Below are 20,632 nucleotides of genomic sequence, written 5' to 3' on the forward strand. Positions count from 1 at the left end.
CGCCAAGCCGCGCCTTCGGGGCGTGGCCTCGAGGGAGGGGGCGGGGCCTCCCTTTTCTCCCCCCCGGCGGGGCAGGGGCGGCGCGGAGGGGTCGCGGCTCTGGGATTTCACGGAGTTCGTTTGGTTTGAAAAGACCTTAGAGATCACGGAGTGCGATCTATGACACAGCAACACCAAGTCAGTTAGATCATGGCACTGACTGCCGCGTCCAGCCTGTCCTTAAACACCTCCAGAGATGGTGACTTCACCACCTCCCCGGGCGGCCCATTTCAATGCCTGATCAATTTTTCTGTGGAAAAATTCCTCCTGATGTCCAGCCTGAACATCCCCTGGTGCAGCTTCAGTCCACTTCCTCTTGCTCTATTGCTGGTTGCCTGGGAGAAGAGGCCGACTCCCGCCTGGCTACAGCCTCCTTTCAGGGACTTGTAGAGTGCGACAAGGACCCCCTGAGCCTCCTCCAGGATCAACAACCCCAGCTCCCTCAGCCGCTCCCTACAGGACTTGCGCTCCAGATCCTTCCCCAGCTTCGCTGCCCTTCTCTGGACAGCTCCGGCTCTGTCCCCAGGTCCCCCGCCCTCCCGGTGTCCCGGCCTGCCGGCCCCTCGCTGCTGGGTTCCATGGGCGCCTCAGTGCCGCACAAGGAGATGTCCTGATGTGTCCTTGGGGGATGCCCTCAGGTTGTCCGCACAGACCGTCCCTCCTTTCTCCTGGGCTCCTCAGGAACCACTGCACCGCTTCTATCCGCCTGTTTGCTTGTCCTGCCTTCCTCCACTTGGCAAATCTTGAACTCCTTGTCCAAATGCAGCCAAATTTAGCTAGGGGAGCTGAAGTTTTGTGGAGAGCTACATCACTAGGGATCTTGTGAAATGAAAGGTCGGCCAGAACCAAGCTGCTACTCAAGGGCATCAAAGGAAGAGGAAGAGGGGGGATAAAAGTAGGGTTAAGAAAATCATCCTAATCACCACTGTTAATAGTAGAAGTGGAGTTAAGAGATAAGCCCTACAAAATCTCAGCTGGCCATGAAATAGCCTGACTTAAGTGCACTTTAGTGTATTTGAGATTTGATGAAGATGTGATTTAATCACTTTCCCAAGGGAAGATACTCTGCTGCAGATGTCGTACATCTGATCATAAATGTTAGGAATTAAAACAGTTTTAGATTTCCAGGTTTATTTGTGCAGAGTATCAAAGAATAATTCTTGATAGAAGACTAGGAAACACCAAACTAACATTTTTTTACTAAAAAGAATGAGCTAGTCTTGTCCTACTACTGACATTTTTACAATACAGACTCAGGGCTATCACTGTGTTAGTCATCTCAGATAACATGATCCTGACAAATGTCCTGTTTCTCCAGTGAAACACTTTATCTTGATACAAGGTGACATTTAGATTTGTACCTTCTGTTACAGAAAAAGTCTGAAAGTAGACACTGAGCCTTCCTCTGGCTGCGGAGTAAATCTGAAATTGTGAGTGGATTTTTAAGTTTTATAGGACCTTTTATATTAATATCTGCAAAGCACTTAATTAAAAAAAAAACAACACCTGCCTTAATAATGGCCTTGCTCTTTGCAGAGCTTTTTAAAATTAATCAGCTTCTTTCTTTAAGCAATATTTTGAAATTATATTGTTCCAGCAGTGTCCCATTAGTGTTCCAGCTCTGTGATATTAATGAATGATCCAAAATTGCACAGAAAGGCTTCCTTTTCAGTGGGAAAATTGAAAGAGATGCTTTGCCCCCTTTTTGAAAGCTAGTTGATGATTTCATCATTGAGCAATTTTACTATTGGTAATGGACCATTGATCAGTAAATATTTGCCTACACTTACAGGTTAATCTATATATTTATAATTTTACATGCTTTAGAACCTAGAGGATGTGATCTACCAGTGTAAACATTAGTGCTGACGTGTTGAAATATCTATCAGTTAAAGGGAAAAGGTTACAATTTTAGTCAGATGAAACCTGGGAGTTGTTGGTTGCTTTTTTTTTTTTTTTTTTTTTGTTCTGTTTAGTTGCGACTTTCCTCCCTCAAACCTCCAAGTTTTAAAGACCTTGGAAAAGGAGACTTTATAAAGTAGATGGAGGAGATTAACTGCTTACTTTCGGGCAGTAGTTTTCCCTTGATAGAAGTGTTTAGCAAAGTCTCTCTCTTTTTCTGGGCACAGTTCTCCTTTCATTCCATTAGGTGGAGCTTTGTGATTAAGGCTGCAGAATAAACTTGCTTCTGAGTGCAAAATAATTCACCACGAAATGGCTGGGGGAGGAGGTGAACGAAGCCTTCTTTGCTTAGAGGTATCGTTGTCCTGTACGCAAGCTTGAGACACAAAAATCTGAATCGAGACCCTCACATACAAGGAAAATAAATTGAAAAATCGATTCTGTCAAACAGGGCCCTGCTCTAATCTGCTGTTGTCATAGTCAAGTTCCGAATCTAAAATACCTTAGGTTATAAATTAAATGTCAAATATAATTAATTTAGCACTTGAAACATGAAGTGGATGACTGTCCTTTGGAGAAAGCCTGACAGCTTTATGTATGTCACATCGGTATCTGTTAAAACAAGCTTCACATGCCAGAAGATCCTTGTGTGAATCATATTGCTGTTAGCTGTACCAGAATTTTGTCGATGGAATAAGTCTCAGAACAGTTTTTCTCCTTAATTGTCTGAAGCTTTTGCAAGACAATATAAATCAAGTGTCATCTGCATCATCTGTGCAGAATAGTGGTTTTATCATACATCAAATAAGCAATTTATTTCTTATTCATTACTACAGAAGCTATTGTTGAATATTTACATACAAATCTATATTTTATACAAATGGAGAATGTTTTCTTCCCTGTGTCTTGAACCCACTGCAGCTACAATTTGAATCCAGTTTTCCTTCCATCTTCTTAACTTCAGCAACAGTGGCTGTAGCCCTGCCATCCTCTTTCACAGGGAGGCCAGGGTTATAATTGAGTACCACTCCTTCCTCAGCCCACTTCCCTGGGGGCATGGATATCCTGTTTACATGGCCTCCTCCCCTTGCCCCAAACCAGAAGCAAAGAGGTCTTTTTCACATTTGTGTTTTGTGTCCTTGCTTTGCACAATGAACTATGCTCACCTTAAGGCTTATTTATTCACAGGTACCCCCAGGGAGGTGTAGGAGACAGGTTTACCCCATGGACACTTTTACACACTTGTTGAAATAAAAATGTCAGCATAACATGTTATTTCCCACTAACAGGACCAGTAGGACCTTCCTAATCCAACCCTCATAAAAATTCCCTGAGCAGGGTGCTGCAGCAAGGTTTCACCATTAATTTTTAAATGTGCATAACAATGTGGCTAAATGTTTGTGGGTGATACCGTTTACCCTACCTATGTGATCAGGATATTCATTCAGCTTAAGAGGAAAAAAAAAAAAAAAGAAAGAGACTGAGACCATGCTGCTCATTGAAATGAGGGGAACTTGTGCAGACAAACTGAAAGAGATCCAGACTTGTTCCTGGTTCCTACAGTGGCTGAATGAAGCAGAGATGAAATTGACTTTTTTTTTTTTCCCAAGTACTCTTGGAAAATCGAACACACAAAAAGCTTGTAACAGCCAACTCTCCTCTGCTCCAGCTTCTCTTTTCTTCTGCTCAACCCCGTGCTCTATAAGAGAAACATGAGCCCTAGGTCTGTGTTAAAATTTAGCCATTCTTGTATGTGTCAGGCAAAAAACAACTCCAAAGCAATACTTTAAATCTAAGAGGCACAACAACTTTTTCTTTTTGTCTCATTTTCACTGGATACACTGACAAAAGGACTGCTAGTTAGAAGCCTTTTTGCAGGCAGGTACTCAGAGAGGTTACTGTCCCAGCAGCTGATTTTAGCCTAAGGCATTTTGAAGGAAACAGGGAAGGGAACATTACTGCTGTAATAGTGCACCACCAAAAGCAGAGAAAGGGAGACTTGTCATACTTCTGAGGATGCTGACCTCATTCACATGTATGCCTTAATTTAGCAAGAGATGTGTATGTTTATATTCATTTCAGTCAGAGCAACAACAGGATTTGTCACTGACCATTAAAAAACTGACTGATTTCTTTTTCACTTCTGTTGCATGAAAGGCAATTGCAAGTTATTGTGCTGCCCAGGCATTGCAGTGAGTTAAGGTCATCATCTTAGCTGCAAAACAGGGCCAGATCCACAGGCAGGATAGCTGCATCAGTGCAATGCTGCATACAAGCTGGTTATCCCAGGTGAGAGGAAATCAGCTCCACACAACCATGCCTAAAATGTTCCCAGACCTGACTCACTCGTGCACAGCTCAGAGTTCCCTGAACTTTGTCTCTTATAGGCATATCTGCATTTGGATCTCAAAAACCTTGTGACTCAATTTTGATATTAAATGACTGTTGAACATAGATGACAGTCTGGTAAGTCCAAAATAACTTGGACTGATTTTCATGGATTTGGAGACCAAATGTGTATGTATTCATAAATACACATATTCATCTATAAAAATTGTCTCATTGATGTTCCTTTGGAGTATTTTTTTGACAGAAAGCCCAGGTAACTTTATTCTTCAATAAGGAAAGCGTCAACTCTTAAGCTCTGATTGTTATGAGGCTTATTTCCCTGAGAAAAGAAAATATGGACCTACACAGAAAATTTACTGAGAGTTCTGTAGAGACATATTCTACTCTCAGCTTCATCCTCTTAAGTCAAATTTACTGTCCTTTATTTCTCACTTGCCTTCCCAATTTGAAGATATCATTAAAGAAAAACAACCAATATTTCTACTGGTGTATGGAAATTCAGACTTACAAAAAAATGGCACAGAAGAGAACAAACTGATGTCTGATATACCAGCCTGAATGCTAAGGTTTGGTCCAGCAGAGCACCACTTTTTTTTTTCAACACTATCTTGTGTATCTTGTGTATCTGGCACAAGCAGTTCTGTCCCTGACAGCTAAATAGATGAAACAAGTGACAGATTTTAAAAGTGATATACCTAGAAAAGTACACTTGGTTTATCATGTGTAAATGTGGTATATTTGATTGTTGAAATGTAATCTGCTGCTTCTTTAACAGATAAATAAATACTGGGTTTAGTCTGTTGTGTTTTTGAGAACACGATCATTGCAAGTGAATTGCTGCTGTCAAGAAGCTGTTTTTGCAGGTTTTTCCCTAATTACATGATGCAGAGTCCTGGAATGAAAAGGTTAAGCTAATTCAGTGTACCCTATCAGTAACGTGCCACGTTTGTCCAGACTAATTCTGTTCTTTGTTCTCCAGCTATGGCTGTGCTGAGCTGGAAATATGTCCTGAATATACACTAGGTGGCAGGCGGGTCAGGGGGCTGGAAGCGAGCCTTGCCCACTCACCACACAGCCCTCTCTCCTGCCTCCAAAAGATAAATCGGTCTTCTCCAGGCCCCTACAAAGCACATTTGGCTCGCTGTACTAGATGTGAGTATGCAGTCAGCAGACTAGAAGATGATCTAGCCCTCTGCCCACAGGATGCTAGGCCATGTTGTTTCTGACAGATTTGCTTTTGCCTTTTAGCCGACAAGGAGAAGATGCCTGATCAGTAACAGCTCGATCAGTAGCAGCTGTTGTTGAGAATAAGGCTTGTGTTAGAGAAGTGGATGTGTTAAAGAAGTGCTGTCAGCACCTGAGGCAGGCTCTGATGGCTTGTCTTCAACAGTAGACTCCTGTATTTGCCCTGCAGGAGACGATGGCAGCTTGTCGCAAATTTTTTTGTAGCAGAACATCTTTCCAATGCTCTGTGATGCCCCAGGATGAAAGATGCCCTCAACGTTGCCCTTAAAGTGGTGATCTCATTGCAATGCCAGTATGTACAGCCTTGAATACATTAGTGCTTACTGCAGGATCCTTTGGGAGCTGTCAGGACACAAGGTCAAATTCAGCCCTCATGTAAACTTGTGGTGCTCACTTGACCCACAGCTCTGTCACTGTTACAGAAATGCTGTCAGCTTTCACCTCTTCTGATGTCCTTGAGGAAAGCATGGATTTGAAGTGGATGTCACATCACTATCAGCTTATGCTAATGTCATAGGTGAGTCTCACAGGGCTCTAAGAATGAGCCACATTTTAAAATAGTCTTTCCTATTGTTCTCTGTTTTTCCATTAGTTGTAGGAAAGCCATGAGTGGCCATCAATTGCTTTTCCTGTGTCTGACAAAAAGTTTCCTCAGTGCTGAGCTGCAGTCAGATGCATTTAGGATTCCTGCTCTGGTGTGAGAATTCCTGAACTGGTGCACATCTTCTGATTTTAATGATCAAGTATTCTTCAGATTTTAAGGACACAGCTAGTGTACAGACAGACTCATGCTAAAGCAGTTATTGGTACAGATAAAACAAGTCTCTACTGAGGATCTTAGGTATTTCTTATATCTGTTGCAGAGATCAAGTACTTCCATTGAAGCAAGGCAGTGTTTATTGCCAGTTCATCCAAACCCAATCAGCACATCTCTGGATAATAAACGGTGGAAAACATGCTCTTTTTTTTTTCTACACTTTAAACTACTGCTGCTTGTGGCTCTGTATCAGTTGAAAATTACAGAGAAACAAATGCTCGTGTAGTTTCAATTGCCTTACTGAGTAGTGAAATAGGACTCTTGACAGGCGCAATAGGGAAAATCTCACTCTGAATAAAACTTTGAATAAACCTGGATATTTTAGTGTTTAGAGAATGCAGTAGCTAAAACAGTAATAAATAAATAAAAAAAGAACTCAGGCTTAGATAGTTCCTAATCTAAGAATCTGACACTGAGTAGAGTACCTGCACATTTTCTCTAATAGGACAGGAATGAGCAAATACTACACACCAAGAACATTTGTCTTTTTTTCTTTTTGAGTTGCTGAGGAACCACTCACTAAAACTAGAAAACATTTCAGAGCAGGGAAATGAGAAAAGAGCAATAGAGACTTGACAGAGTGAATAGGTGGGTGTATTTATACAGACATGAACACCAAGAGGCTCTTTCCTTGAGCAGCAGCCAGCCCCAAAGGAAAGGTAAGAAATCCTTCCTCCTGCAAACATAGTTTGAGACAAGTTGCATGAAGCCAACAGAAGAAAACATCAGGTCACAACCAGAAAAATGAAAATATGGAGCTGATAACTGACCAAAGTTTCAGTTCTCTTTCATATACATGCAGTCACAGGGTTTATTTGCAGCAAAGCCCTCTGAAGCTGGTATTGCTAGTGAAAGTAAATGTGAAGTGAAAATTGAAGGTTCCTTAATTTGTTCTTCACTTCTCTTTACCTGGTCTCTTTCAACTTTTAATTGCTGGAGACATAAATCTAGAAAGTAAACAAACAAAAAATATAAAATTGGAATTAAGGAGTACATTTTATAACTTTTTAAAGCATATTTTTCCAATAAAGCAACTTTCTGTGTTTGGAATATAAGCTATAGATCCAGGCCAACACCAAATCTGTCTGTGGGAGGCTGTCTTTGTAAGAAGAAATTGACATTTAGCTTTTGGCAAGGGTGTTTGTTTGATATTAGCATATTCTTCACCTAAAGGGAAATCTATATTAGTATGGAGATGTCAGATGCAGCTCTGCTACTGAGATTCATTGTGCTTTACCCAGGAGTTACATGCAAACCTTATGAGTTTAAGAATTTTAGGTTATGTTTGCCATAATCCATGAGTTTGATAATGGACCTACCAGAAGAGGGTTAGGTCACATAAGATTATCTTGTTGTCCAGCACCTCTGCAAAATCACACAGTTCCTCCTTTTCCTAGGTGTTAGGGTGGTTTGTGGTTTTGGCTTGGTTTTCTTTTTTAAGAAAAAAGAAAATTTTTAAATTTTTTAAATTTAGATTTTTGTACTGATCTCTCCTCCTTTTCCCTGTTGTTCCCTGCAGTCATCTTCAGTCTTCTCCATCCAAAACTTGCCAAAATCATACATGGTAAGACAGAGGTTTTTTTTAATTGAGTGTTTTGTTTATTTTCTGTTTTGGAAAGCATTTTGTGGTGGTGAGGAGCGAGTATTATGTGATGATGAGTATTGAACCGATTACAGCAAGGAAGTATAATGCAAAGGGAAGCAGGTTAGGGTTATGGTTATAAGTTATGTTCAAGACATCAGTGACATTTTAAAATACCTGGTTTAGAATTATTTGAGCCTACAACCTCTGGGTCTGTAATTGAGTTTTACTTCTCAGGAGCTCACAGAAGTTCAGACAGTGGTTTATAAAATATACACAGAGATCAAGTGGTTTGAAATTCAGACTGATTTTCTATATTTTTTTATTTTTTTTTTTTGGTGTGGGAAAAAGGAATAAACCTTCAAAACCCTTTCATTTAATGCCAGTTCCTGCCAGCAAGGGAAATTTAATCCACTCAAGCCACCAAATCATTGAGTACATTTATTCATTAAAGTAATCAATCAGTGGAAATAGGTTTTTCTTTTTATATATTAAATGGCAAAAATGATGAGTTCATAAAAATGTCAAGAAATTTTCATCTCTTCTATCTCTTTTCTAAGGTCAGCTGTCTTCAAATGTATTATCCCATTTGTGGGAATCTTACTTTTTCTGTCTTTCTTGTAGAAAGCTGAGCATTGAGTATTACACAGAGATTAAAATTGAGTAGAAACTGTAGAAAATGTCAAACATAGCAGAAATCATGACACATGCTCTTTTGACTAGTCACAAAAGCATCAACAGTTGTTAATTTTTGAAGCTAGTATTCTGGCAGTGTTACATTAATACATCAGTCACAGCAACTTCTTGTTTACATTTTTGCTAGCATCTACAAGTTTGTCAAGATCTATCGTCTCTTTCCCTTATGTAGTTGGCTTCTTTTATTTTGACAAATGGATCCTTGCCAAGGAGTTATGTATGTGCCTTGTACATCATCATTTGGAAGCAGGAGACAGCATCAGGATTATAATTTTTCTCTACCGTTTACAATGCGGTCTGCTTCTTTGAGATCTTTTAGTGGAAAAGACTAAGTGAATAAAAACATCAACTTTGCTACAGGAAATAAAATTACATGCATTGTTTGCCTGACTAACTCTAAACATAGAAATTAAGCTCCTTTTATTTTGGGAAAGATGAAGTGCCTCCCAGGTTTGTCTTTGAGCTCTTGTTCATTTAGGAAAGTAGGAATGTAAAGCGACCAACCGCATCATCAAATCAATATCTTACATCTGCAGACAGTTCTTTAAAACAGACTAACCCAAATTTATGAAACACTTTTTAAGATCTCTGAGTGAGAGACCTTCCAGTTGTTGTAAAGATTCTAAACCTCAAAAATGTAAACAGGCAAGGAAGAGAGTATAATAAAAGGCATTGCCAATATTTTGGGTGAAGTAGCTTTTCCTTAGGTGGTGTTTCCAGGAAGATATGGGACCGTGGGCCATGTCCCAATCTCCAGAAGAGGAAGGATATTCCCAGGTAATTTCCTGAAATAAAATTCTGTCCTGAAATATGTTGCTACCAAACCATTAGTTTGTTACTATTGAATATGGTGACAGGTTTAACTGTGCAAGTGTAGAAAGACATACTGATCTTCCTCAATAGTGTCAGGAATATCTACTACATCCCCCAGCAACGCAGCTCCATCTGTGACCAATTGACAGAGGAAATTGATTGACAGCAGCCCTGAAGTATGGACTAATTAAATATATCATAAGTAGGTTGCAGTGAACACAAATCAGCTTGACCCAAAAAATTTTGGTTCCCAAATGTCAGCAAGATTTTCTGTTTAGCTTTGTAATATGGTCAGGGTCCAGAAGCAGTCTATAAACAACAGGGGCGTCTTTGATGCCAGTTCTTACTCCTCAGAGTTTTAAAGTTGACTAACAAATATCTGTGGAGTAAGCAGACTCTAAAGGGCAGCCAAAGGCCTGCTTACGTGGTAAAATCAGCATGGGGTAAGGTAAGATGAAAACTGAGGGTACAGAAGCTGTCTGCACTCATTCTTCACAGGGAGACTGGTGAGCCCTCAGGGTGCGCTCAGATGGCCCCAGCCAGAGCTTGCTGAGGTAGTTTAAGGGGTCACTGTCCCTGGGTGTCTGCTTTGTCCTTTTGCTGGAGATTACAGCCCTTATTCCAGCAGAGATGGAAAAGAGCTCATGGCCACCCTTCCACCGCCCTCTTTCAAAGCCTGCTGCGTTCACTGAAATTAGCCATGAAGACTGATTTGTGTTTATGAGCTGAGTTGCTGTTGATGGAGGCTGAAAACTGAGCCATGCTTGGATTTGCTGCCCCAGCTAAGGGAGAGGAACTACTGGCAGAAGCATGCTGCAGGTGCCATAATGACATAAAAGTTTTAAGAGCAGCCCTTTGTGAATGTAGTTGAATAAGATATAATGTATTTAATGATTAAAAGCTTCTCACAGGGGATCAGGGCAGAATAGGTGGTGGCCTGCATGTTTTCATTATGGTCTTGCACTAACTTCTTGGGCACATCAAAACACAACTCTACAAATTTCAGTTATTCAAAGACACAGTAAACCTGTTTCTTTTGGGGCAGAGCATACCATATTGTTTAGTCATTTCACTAGAATTTGGCAGTCCTTGTATACTGGACATTAAACAGAGCAGAACTTTGCCGGAGTAAGGAAGTGCAGCTACATTGCATCAGCAATCATTTTTCCTAATTGGGATGACAAAACGTGTTCAGATCCTACTGAGCATTTCCTTGCATATCTACTGCATGCACTGCAAATACTTTTTTCTTGAGGTTTTGATGTGTTGTATGACTCTTAATACATATCCTAGGCCTTGGGCTTGGCTGTATCAGCTTTCTACAGACTTCAGCTTTCTGCAGTGTTTAAGTAAAGAGAGCAAAGAATCTGAGTTGCAATCTTAGAGACAGTCTGTGCAACTTGGAGATCAGTTGTCAGTGTATAATAGTTCCTTTAACACTCAGCAGAGAGCTAACAGAATGTCTTCAATTGCTTTGCATTTTTGGAGGAATTCAGATGTTTTAAATGTATACAGAAAACACAATTAAATGTCAAGCCCAAGTAGTTTGGGCTCACAGCTGTAGCATCCCAACCTATAGGCTAGAAATGACCAACCTTTACTGCTCATCAGAAATATCTACAGATTAATGATCATTAAAATATTGTGAATACCATTTTAAACTGATTTTATCTTCTGGTCATTGGCAAAATGACCGATCTGGGGATAAATGGGGATATACACAAAAAAGACTGGTGTATATTACTATGTAATTCAGCACAGTTGACTGGAGCATGGTGCTGATAATGCTAAGGGTGTGGGTTTGACCTCTATACAGATCAATCACTTAGAATCACCAATCCAAGAACTGGACTTGATGACCCTTTGGATCCCTTCCAACTGTGAATATTTTGTGATTCTGTGATCTATCTGGCTGTAACACATCTTTCTCCTCTATACCCAAATCTTTGACCATGTGCAAATGTATTTACCCACTAACATGTTCCACTAGCGGGAACAATTCACAAGGTTGAATACAACAACATACCATGCAACAAATACTACGGTAATCTGCTGTAGCAACCACACCAGCACTGAAATTTTCCTGACAAAGTTTCATCTGCACTTGTCTGGGTCTAGTCAAGGGGGAAGATTTCAGGAACTTCAGGCAGATATTTTGCAACAGGCTTCCTTATGACAAAAATATACCATGTCCTCATACAAATGGTTATGCAGACACCGTGAAAGGCAGCTGGGTCAATATTGATAATAAAGAGGAGAAATCTGGAGACCTGCAGCTCTTCCATGCACGATTGCTCACACTGAAGAGCTGGTGTTTGCCATTTGGCATGTATGAGGACTTTGCTGTAATGGAGGCACTCAGCTCAGCAGAGTTATTTTCCATCCTCCACTGATACTGATGCCAAAATTTCAGTTCCAATACATCAGATCACTGCTTGTTTGAGAAGCAAGTACATGAAGGAGTCCTTGGATTTCCAGAATGTTTTGTTTATTTCTATTTCACAGCTTGTCTTACTTCTGCTGCACTATATAACATCTGAATTCTGTATGGGTGATGGAACATGTGTTGGTTCTTCCCTATGCTCTCTGCCCTGGAGCAACAAGTGTTGCCTGTCATATGTCTCTTATTTTGTGGTTCTACCAAAGTGGGATTGCAAGTGGAAAACAGGTGGAAGACAATCATCAGTGTCACTCAAAACTATTCCTTTCCTATTCCAATACTTGGACTTAAGTTTCTTTCTTGAAACTCCCATATCAACTGAAAATGCTTAGTGATTCATACAGAATCATAAGGAGAGGGAAATCTTATGAAAACACACCATTCCAGGCCCAAATGGACTTCCAGTCTTTACAATGGGAGTTTTGCCACCAGTTTAAATGAGAGCACTTGGGCTAAGGCTTCTTCAGCCACTGATCCTTCCTTTGTTCATTCATATGATAACAAAACCACACTGAAACAGAAGGGAAGAAGTACTTAGAGCTCTGAAGAAACACAGGGCAGATCACTGGGTAATTAAATTAACCCAGTTCTACTGTAGTCAGTGATGTATACTGTGTTCACTGAAGTTACATCAATTTTTCCTGTCCAAGGCTCAGGATGATGGCGTTTGAACATATCATTGTTCCATGGGCTGGTCTCTCTCTCTGTACATCTGGGTGAGGTAGAAATCAGAGGACAAATGCAGTCTTCGGGCAACATTCCAGTAGTGTTACATTTTGTATAAAAAAATGTAAATAATTTTCAGATTGACTTAAGTTCACTTTTCACAGTTTAGTTTTTACAGAGATATATAACTGCAGCTGGACACTGCTTGTGATAGTTAAACTTTATGTTTGTTGTGAGGGTCCAGTCACTTGGAGAGTTTGCAAGTGCAGCTGCTTGGTCTTTGCAGCCACACCAGAGTCATATTGGTTTTCACCTGTCTGCTTAACCTCACAGATGAGAGGCAGAAACTTTTCACCTGGCCTGATCTCTCACACAGGTATAAATGTGCTCGTGTGTTTATAGCTTCAAATAATTAGCAGATTTCAGAAATGGAAGCAAACATGAAATGGAGACATAAGGATGTGAAACACATAAGCATGTTGGGGTGAGGCTCAGTTTCCAGAGGCTGCTGACAATTGCCTCATGCCATAGGGAGAGGTGCTGGTTTCCATAATGCATGGAGCCAATTATACCAGTGTCTTGACAGAGGGGAAGAGGGAGAAATCTTTTCACTGACCTTGACAGACAACAAACTTCTACCCTGAAGCCTGATGTCTGATTAGTTTTTCAAGATTTTTACTGAAAGGCTGTTGAGTAATACAATAGTTCCTTCCTATGACCAATACTATTTCATTTACCAATATACCATTTGATGTATTCCTCTTAGTTTTTTTCTGACATCAACTGAAATACTTGTACTTCCCCTCCTGAAGATGTGGAATTGCAAACTGACAAGTCCAGTAAGTGGGAGCTAAATCAGTAATACCTCCAGAGATTAAGGGGGCAGAATATTTATAAGCATTTAAATGTTTTAGAGTACTTTTCATAAGGAAGATATCTAACAATTAGGTACTAATAAAAAAAGAACAAAATAGTATACTACTAAAAGGTCAGGTTTACGTAATATATTTTGCATTGTAACCACACAAAGAAAAAAAGTTAAGTATTTGATTTCACTTTGAACTTTATGCCTTTGATAAATTTAAGATTATTATTGTATTTAAGCCATTTTATGTCCTCAGTGGGAGTTAAGGCACTCAGCACTTGAAGAATTGAAGTAAGGATGTGAGCAGTCATTTGACCACTCTTGAATTGTATTGCCTAACATCTGAGAAGGATCGGGAAGACAATCCTTAGCCCTGAGCATTATATACAAATGAAATAGGGGTTATCTGGGGGCAGCATAATTCATTAAATGTTCCCTCTAAATGTAAAACACCAAATTCCCTCGACACAGTCAGCCTTTCTATCTGCAGTCTAGTTGTGACATAAAAAAAGATATTACAATAAGAGTAAACTGAAATTCAGAAAAGCCCAGAAGTTCACTGGTAAAGCTCATTCTATTTTCTCATTACATCTTTTAACAAACAGACAGAAAAAATATTGTAGGTATCACAGTCATCTGAAAAAAAATGTCTGATTTTAGAAGATGGGACTAGATTCTTAGGTGGTATCAATCATGAGATTTACATTAATTGTAATCCAATTACCCTGTAGCTCTGTCAGCTGAGAATCTGATCCAGGAGCTGTAACAGAAGAGCATCCATGTGTAGCTTCATCATCTCCTCATACATCTCTCTTTTACTTCAGGCCAGTCTGAGAAAAAATTCAAGCAAATACTGTGATCAGATTTTTATGAAGACTGCATAGAATTACACTGGGACAAAAAACCCGGCTTATTAAGGGAAGATGTAAGGTGACCAAACCAAAGTTAAAAGCAATCTCATAACTGTAATTGTACTGTAAGACATGTATATCACCCCATTACATAGACTGTGTGTTTTCACCTGTGATATATTTATTCTTACATCAAAACTTCTCATGGTGCCAGGAAGGATTAGCTGTCCAGTTTGGCCAAACAGGACACAACAGGGTAGGTAAGCGGTTTGCTCAGGGCTACCCAGGAACCCATATCAGAAGAGCATGAGTCTTTCTAATGCTGGGCTAATGCCACAGTCCCCAGACCACTTCTGCCTGCCTAGTTTTCCTTCTGTTATTTAATTAATACAGAGTCTATTGATAATCTTTGGAAAGTCAGTTATTTATGCTCCAGCTTAACCAACACAGAATAGTGGAAACATCTGTCTTGTGAGCTGACAAATGAAGAGTGTTATATAAAGGCAATAGATTCTAAATTTGCCATGCCATTAGCATGAGAGAGATGTGTGTCTGGCATGTGAGACAGAGAAAGACAGGTACCCAGGCTGGTCCCCCTCCACTCTACAGTCCCATCTATGCTCACAAAGCTGGGACGAAGTCTCAGGGTCTGAATGAAGGTACTGCTGACCCCAGCGGATATTCAGTTATGCCAAGTGACATTCGCTTTCATTTTAAATTGCCAGCAAATGTGAAGGAAAGTTCAAGAAGTCTTGGGCAACAGACTTACCCTAAATGAGACTATAAAAAGATATAAACATTTGTGGAGGAAAGGGAATGGAAAAATCTTAAAAAGAAGCATTTGTGTTTCCTTTTTCTTTTTAGGAATTATGCTTTAAAATTTCCTCATGGAAATGCTGCTGATTCATGCATTTTAAAAATACTTTCTTCCTATTCAGCCTCTCCCACAGTAGGCCAGTCCTGATTCACTGTCCACTTAAGTAGATATCTGTATTGCATTTATTTTATTTGCATCATGTTTGCATTTATTGTATACATCCAGGATCCCTCTAAAACTTTAGAATACTTTTCAACTACAGATACTTTAAAGTCCTTTAAGATAGAGTATGTACTAAAAATTATGTTACAAGTGGGTAGTAGAAATATTTTGTTCCTTATTAATCTGTGACCGCACAGAATTGCAAATGAGACAGTGAAAGAAATAGGTGAAACTGGCAACTTACTGGATTTTTATTGCCTTAACATAGTGAGATAAGGAACAGGAAAAATCATGCTTTTTTCTGAGTGATTTCTGTTTAATTCAAAATCCATGAGGGCTTACCTTAAAAATATATGATGCTATCGAGTTCAGAAAGCTGCATGATTTATTCAGCTGGGCTCACCATTTCTTCCTGTCAGTTATAGGTGATCAGTTATTGAAAGTGTCTATCACTCATTATATATTTATTTTTTGGAGTTTAGAGACAGTCTTTTAAAAGACTTTCAGACAGGGGTATTACTGCCCTGTGCTCAAGAGCTGACTTTCAGCTAGTCAGTGAAATAAATGTTTTGGGACATATTATCAGTTGATACAAGCTCTTGTAAGCCTCATGCTTCCAATTTCCCTCAGCCCTGAGAATCTGTCCTGTTATCACTGTCCTTGTACCTGGCCATTTTTGGTGCAGTTTTGATTTGGCACAACGCAGTGTGGCTGAGACATTTTCCCAGAAAAAATGCAAAATGTTATATACCATCTCATGTCAGGTATCCTGTACCTCAAATTGGTGGAACAAAGCATGTTATTTCCACTTAGTGGGAAGAAACCAACATTGTTATTTCTACTGCTCTAGTGTCAGGGCTTTTTATTTCCACTGCAGTGATTGTACAGGCTCTCATAACCAATAAGCCAACATCCACCCTGCCAAAAAAAACAACGAAAAAAACCCTCTTGGCTGGTTAGAAGCACAATAGAGCACACAAAAGAAAACTGACTCAGGCTGCAGCTAGAAAGGAAATGTCTATTCTCCTGATAGTAGTGTGGAATTTGACTAAAAAATTACATTTTTCTGACAGATGGACAACCTCTGGATCATTTCCAGTTTTCCCAATGATGCAAGTAAAAAAAACCAAAACAACAAGCCAAGGGCATGTATAGATTCCTAACTTCAAAAGGGGGTAAGGAAACATGTACTATTTGCTTGTGGCTGTGTAAAATAAATGCAGTTCAGGTTTAAAGCTTCTGGACACAAATGGCCAGATCTAAAGGGTCCAGATACACCATATCAGACAAAAAAATGTCATATCTCTCTAGATCAGTGTAAGTTCTAAGAGAATTTCTTCTGAATAAAGGACACAGCATCACTTCTCAAAATTTTCTGCAGTGAGAAGCAGCTTCAGGGTGAAACTGTGGCTCCCTGGAAACTTTGTCACAGAGTTGATGTGAACTAGTTCATTGTGAACACTGGCTGTGCCCCATTCTCAGATTGCTCTTCCCACTTTTTAACCTCAACTGCCCTCAGTCTTGAGCCCTCTGAGTGACCTTTTTTTACAGCACGACATGGTGCTCTGACCTACTCCAGCTCCTAACAACAGGCTTTCTGTTGCACAGCATGTGAACCTGGGCCAGGAAAAGATGGCTTAGATTTTAAGAGGATTGTGGACTACAGAGACATTGCCCCTGAACACACAGGAAGCTTGATTCTTGTGTTGGTGGAAATCTACGTTACCTCACAAATGTAAATAGAACAAAATGCATTTGTCTTAGCTGAGTGTACAATCTGTAGATTCTGGGTCTATGCACAATTTATTTTCTGTTCTGAGAAATAAAATATCTTGGTTTTATTCCTTATCAGTAGAAAAAATAGGTCTCTATTATCCACAAAACTAAGACTCACTCACATTTATATGGCTTCAGTAACACGTGATCTCTTTTTAAATGATGGAAACTTCACAAGGGAAACTAAAAGATGCCTTTAGGTGAAAACTATGATTCTGTTATTTGCAAGCATAATGATCTCAGTTCAAAAAAATAGCACAAAATGTGTGCAGAAATATGAAAATGAGCCCTTGGACAGAAATTTTTACCTTTCACCTTGGAATGTTTATGTTAGTGCTCTTAGCATTGTTTTTTTTCATGAAGATGTACTGAATAATTATAGAATGTGACTTCAGAATTCACAATATAAGAATAATGGACATATAATTTTGTAAAGCATAGAAATTTTTATTAAGTCAATTTACGTAATAGAGAATTTTACTGAGAATTATTTATTTCATGTCACCCTTAAATTCAAGACTGCCATCAGCATAAGATATATGCTGTGTATTACTATATGTTGGGGGACAGTTAAAAAAAGTCTGCTACAAGTGCCTGCTAAAATAATAAATATTAATTTTAACCCATAATAAACTGCTCTTACCGGTACCAGCCAACATCTGCCTAGCTGGTGCTATACATCCTTACTCAGTGACATTGGAGGTGGGGCCATCCCGTACCCTGCTTCTCAGAGGGTCTGGGGATGGCGAGCTGGAGAAAATTTCAGCTCAGTCCGAGATCTCAGATCCAGCACCTGGATCTTTGTCAGGGAGCAAGGGCAGTAGCAGAAAGAGGGAAAATGCAGGGCACCCTCCCGCTGGAAGCGCGGCACGGCAGAGCCGGGGATGCGATCCCCGCCGGGGCGCGGGTGCCGCACGGTCTCTGCAGCGCCGGCTGAGGTCACTGTGGCTCCGCACCTCCCGCTGCTTTTGGAGCAGCCTTTTGCTGCTGGAAGAAAGGATACGGCAGCGCATTTTTCTATTTTTTTTTTTTTTTTTTTTTTTTCTCCCAGCGCATATAGTTTCTGAAAATGGGGACTAACTGACGGTTGTAATTTTGATGGAGATTTACCTATAGGCAAGACGGCAATCAAACCCACACTATTAATGGAAGGCTGATTGAGTTAATGAATATAATTGTCAACTCTACAAACTGATTCAGTCTGCCTAACAATCTATCAGTTTGTCTTTCCTCTTGAAGTTGTCCCCATTTATATCTTGCTCTATGGTGGCTGTAGGTGAATATCAAAAATCCCCATAAATACTATATTGTTTGAGGGACAGCTGATGGATGCTTGGGAAAGAAAAGGGGATCTGATATACCAGGTAACTGAATTTATCACTGTTCAATTAGACACAATAAATTTGCACTAGGCAGCTGAAATAGTAGGTAATATTAACATTTGATTTTATCATACAGCTGGTCTGCATGAAATTCAGGTCCTTTATGCATTGGACTAAGTCTTCAAAGGACTCTTCCTTAATGACTTATGGTCTGAGGAATGAAACAGTGTACAGGAAGCATTGCATATAGATATCAGAGACTGATGCTCTAACATAACAACAAAACGTTCAGTAGAGCAGGGAAGAGATAAGGAGATGTGAGAAAACATAAAAAGTGCCTTCCTTCAGTGAGTCTGAATTTCAGGCTTGGCAAGCCTGCAGCCCACCAACCTAAACTCAACCATGAAGCTCACCACTGGATCTGCAGGAGATTTCCTTCCATACAGGGAACCCCACTGACCTGTTAAGAAAGGCTTTCTATCCTCCCCATCAGTTCAGAGAGAAGAGTGATGCATTAGAAGATGAAGACTAAACTACTGAATAGTCAGAAAAGCATAATTCACAACTTATGCCAGGGACAAATCCAATTCAGAAGACCCCTTTACACATCACACAGCCTTTCTAGAAGCAGTTACTATAAAAGACCTTTTTCAGATATATCAGAAGAAGTGTACATTCAACTTCTGATACAGGAAGTTTATTTTGCTTCCTCAGAGCTTGACCCAGTCCTCAGAGCTGCCATCACTGAAGAGGTGAGGCCCAAACTACAAGAGAGTTTCCTGCCTTTCCTCTGGGGTCACTCACAAGAGGACAACAAAAATGAGACTACACTACATGTCTGTGATGAACATTGTAAAACACTGACATTGGAATAATAATACACACCTTTTACAGTGGAAAAAATCCTCTGTGTTTGCAGAGAAGCCACTTTTGAACTCTGCTAGTGAAAGTAAGGAGTGAGAACCCACAGGAGAGATCAGAATTACCCCCCAAGGCCAGGGCCTCTCTCTTTGGAGCAAAATAAGAGATGTCTTTCATGTGCTCCAAGGGAAAGATCAGGTGGATTCAGATTGTCCCAGCTCCACTTGTCTGTCTGTAAGTGAGACTTTTGTGCCTCTAATGTCAGGGACACAGTCAGGCCTAGATAGTCCATAGCCGTGTTTTAATAGAGGACACAAGGCTGTGGCATGGGCCTGATCTAGCTTAATTCATAGAAAGAAACACAAATTGCCTAACTGAGGAGCAAAGGGCCACATATTTATATAATTTTAAAGAAGTTGCCAGACTTAATAAATTTCCTTATAAAGAGGTGATCAAATTTTCTGAAATCCATCTCATATACCTGTGTGTAGGTAATGCTGTGTTTTGTGTTTTTCCTTTCATCTGCAAGACTTTTTATACACAAACATAGTAATACAATACCTATTTGTGTTCTGACATGAATCTGTGTTCTTAAAGCCTTGCATGTAGCAGATGGAGAAAGATTTACAATCCATTTGCCCATTTGTCAGCTATTCCTTCACTAGCTTTCACATATTACTAATTTTATTTAATAGGAGAGTATTTTGCATGTCCTGTCATGCAACATTGCAAGCTTCTTTCCAACATAAAGAATCCTCCACCTCCCTAATTTTCTTATGCTGTATCACTGTGTGTCACAGCTGAATACACATTATCTGTGTAACTGTGAGTTTATCCTCAAGTTAGTTGGATTAGACAGTAGGTTCCAGAGACTACACTGCCATTGAATACACTTACTTCAAATTTAACATGAAGTTAAATCAATAAAAATAACAACAATAATTTTGTCTCATTCTGCTTTTCTTATGCTGTAGAAATGCCTGAGTATAGATGGCTTTCACCTGTTCCTCAAGAGATACTTTTGTCATTTATTGAGCATTTTTTGCTTTACATTGCTATTACAATGTCACAACTTAAATTTGCCTTGCCTCAATGCTCTTGAAATGCCTCGCCAGCTGATGGAAAAGGGAGTATCATTTGGTGCTTGTATGTAGGTGTCATCTAAATCAACAGTGTCTATAATCGATTTGCATAGGCAAACACTAAAATAGAAAGAAATATGATTTAAGAGAAAGTGAAAAACCTCTGTTTCAAAGAATAGAGTGGAACTGCTGGTTAGGAACTTCAGTGAATGAGTCAATATCTCTTGCTCAAAAATGAAATGTTAGCTAAAAGTTGAATTAACTGAATAAGCCAACTAATTGGAGTCTTAATCATGACCCGTAAAAATAATAGATCTGTTTGCCTTTTAAAATTTATTTTTATGCAT

General features: G+C 39.7%; 3 long non-coding RNA genes across 3 annotated transcripts; all 3 read left to right on the forward strand.

The window, feature by feature from the left end:
• Positions 1–17: 17 nt before the first annotated feature.
• Positions 18–2,242, forward strand: LOC147655706 (uncharacterized). Its single transcript, XR_015290317.1, has 3 exons — positions 18–934; positions 1,413–1,469; positions 2,189–2,242. It is a non-coding gene; the product is annotated as an uncharacterized LOC147655706 (long non-coding RNA).
• A 1,291-nt stretch (positions 2,243–3,533) lies between these two features.
• On the forward strand, positions 3,534–7,916 carry LOC147655707 (uncharacterized). Its single transcript, XR_015290315.1, has 3 exons — positions 3,534–5,442; positions 5,539–6,052; positions 7,872–7,916. It is a non-coding gene; the product is annotated as an uncharacterized LOC147655707 (long non-coding RNA).
• Positions 7,917–16,317: 8,401 nt separating this feature from the next.
• Positions 16,318–20,145, forward strand: LOC147655708 (uncharacterized). Its single transcript, XR_015290318.1, has 2 exons — positions 16,318–16,419; positions 18,479–20,145. It is a non-coding gene; the product is annotated as an uncharacterized LOC147655708 (long non-coding RNA).
• The last annotated feature ends 487 nt before the right edge of the window (positions 20,146–20,632 follow it).

This window comes from Cyanistes caeruleus, chromosome 1 (assembly GCF_971803275.1).
Source record: "Cyanistes caeruleus chromosome 1, bCyaCae1.hap1.1, whole genome shotgun sequence".
Classification (NCBI taxonomy): Eukaryota; Metazoa; Chordata; class Aves; order Passeriformes; family Paridae; genus Cyanistes; species Cyanistes caeruleus.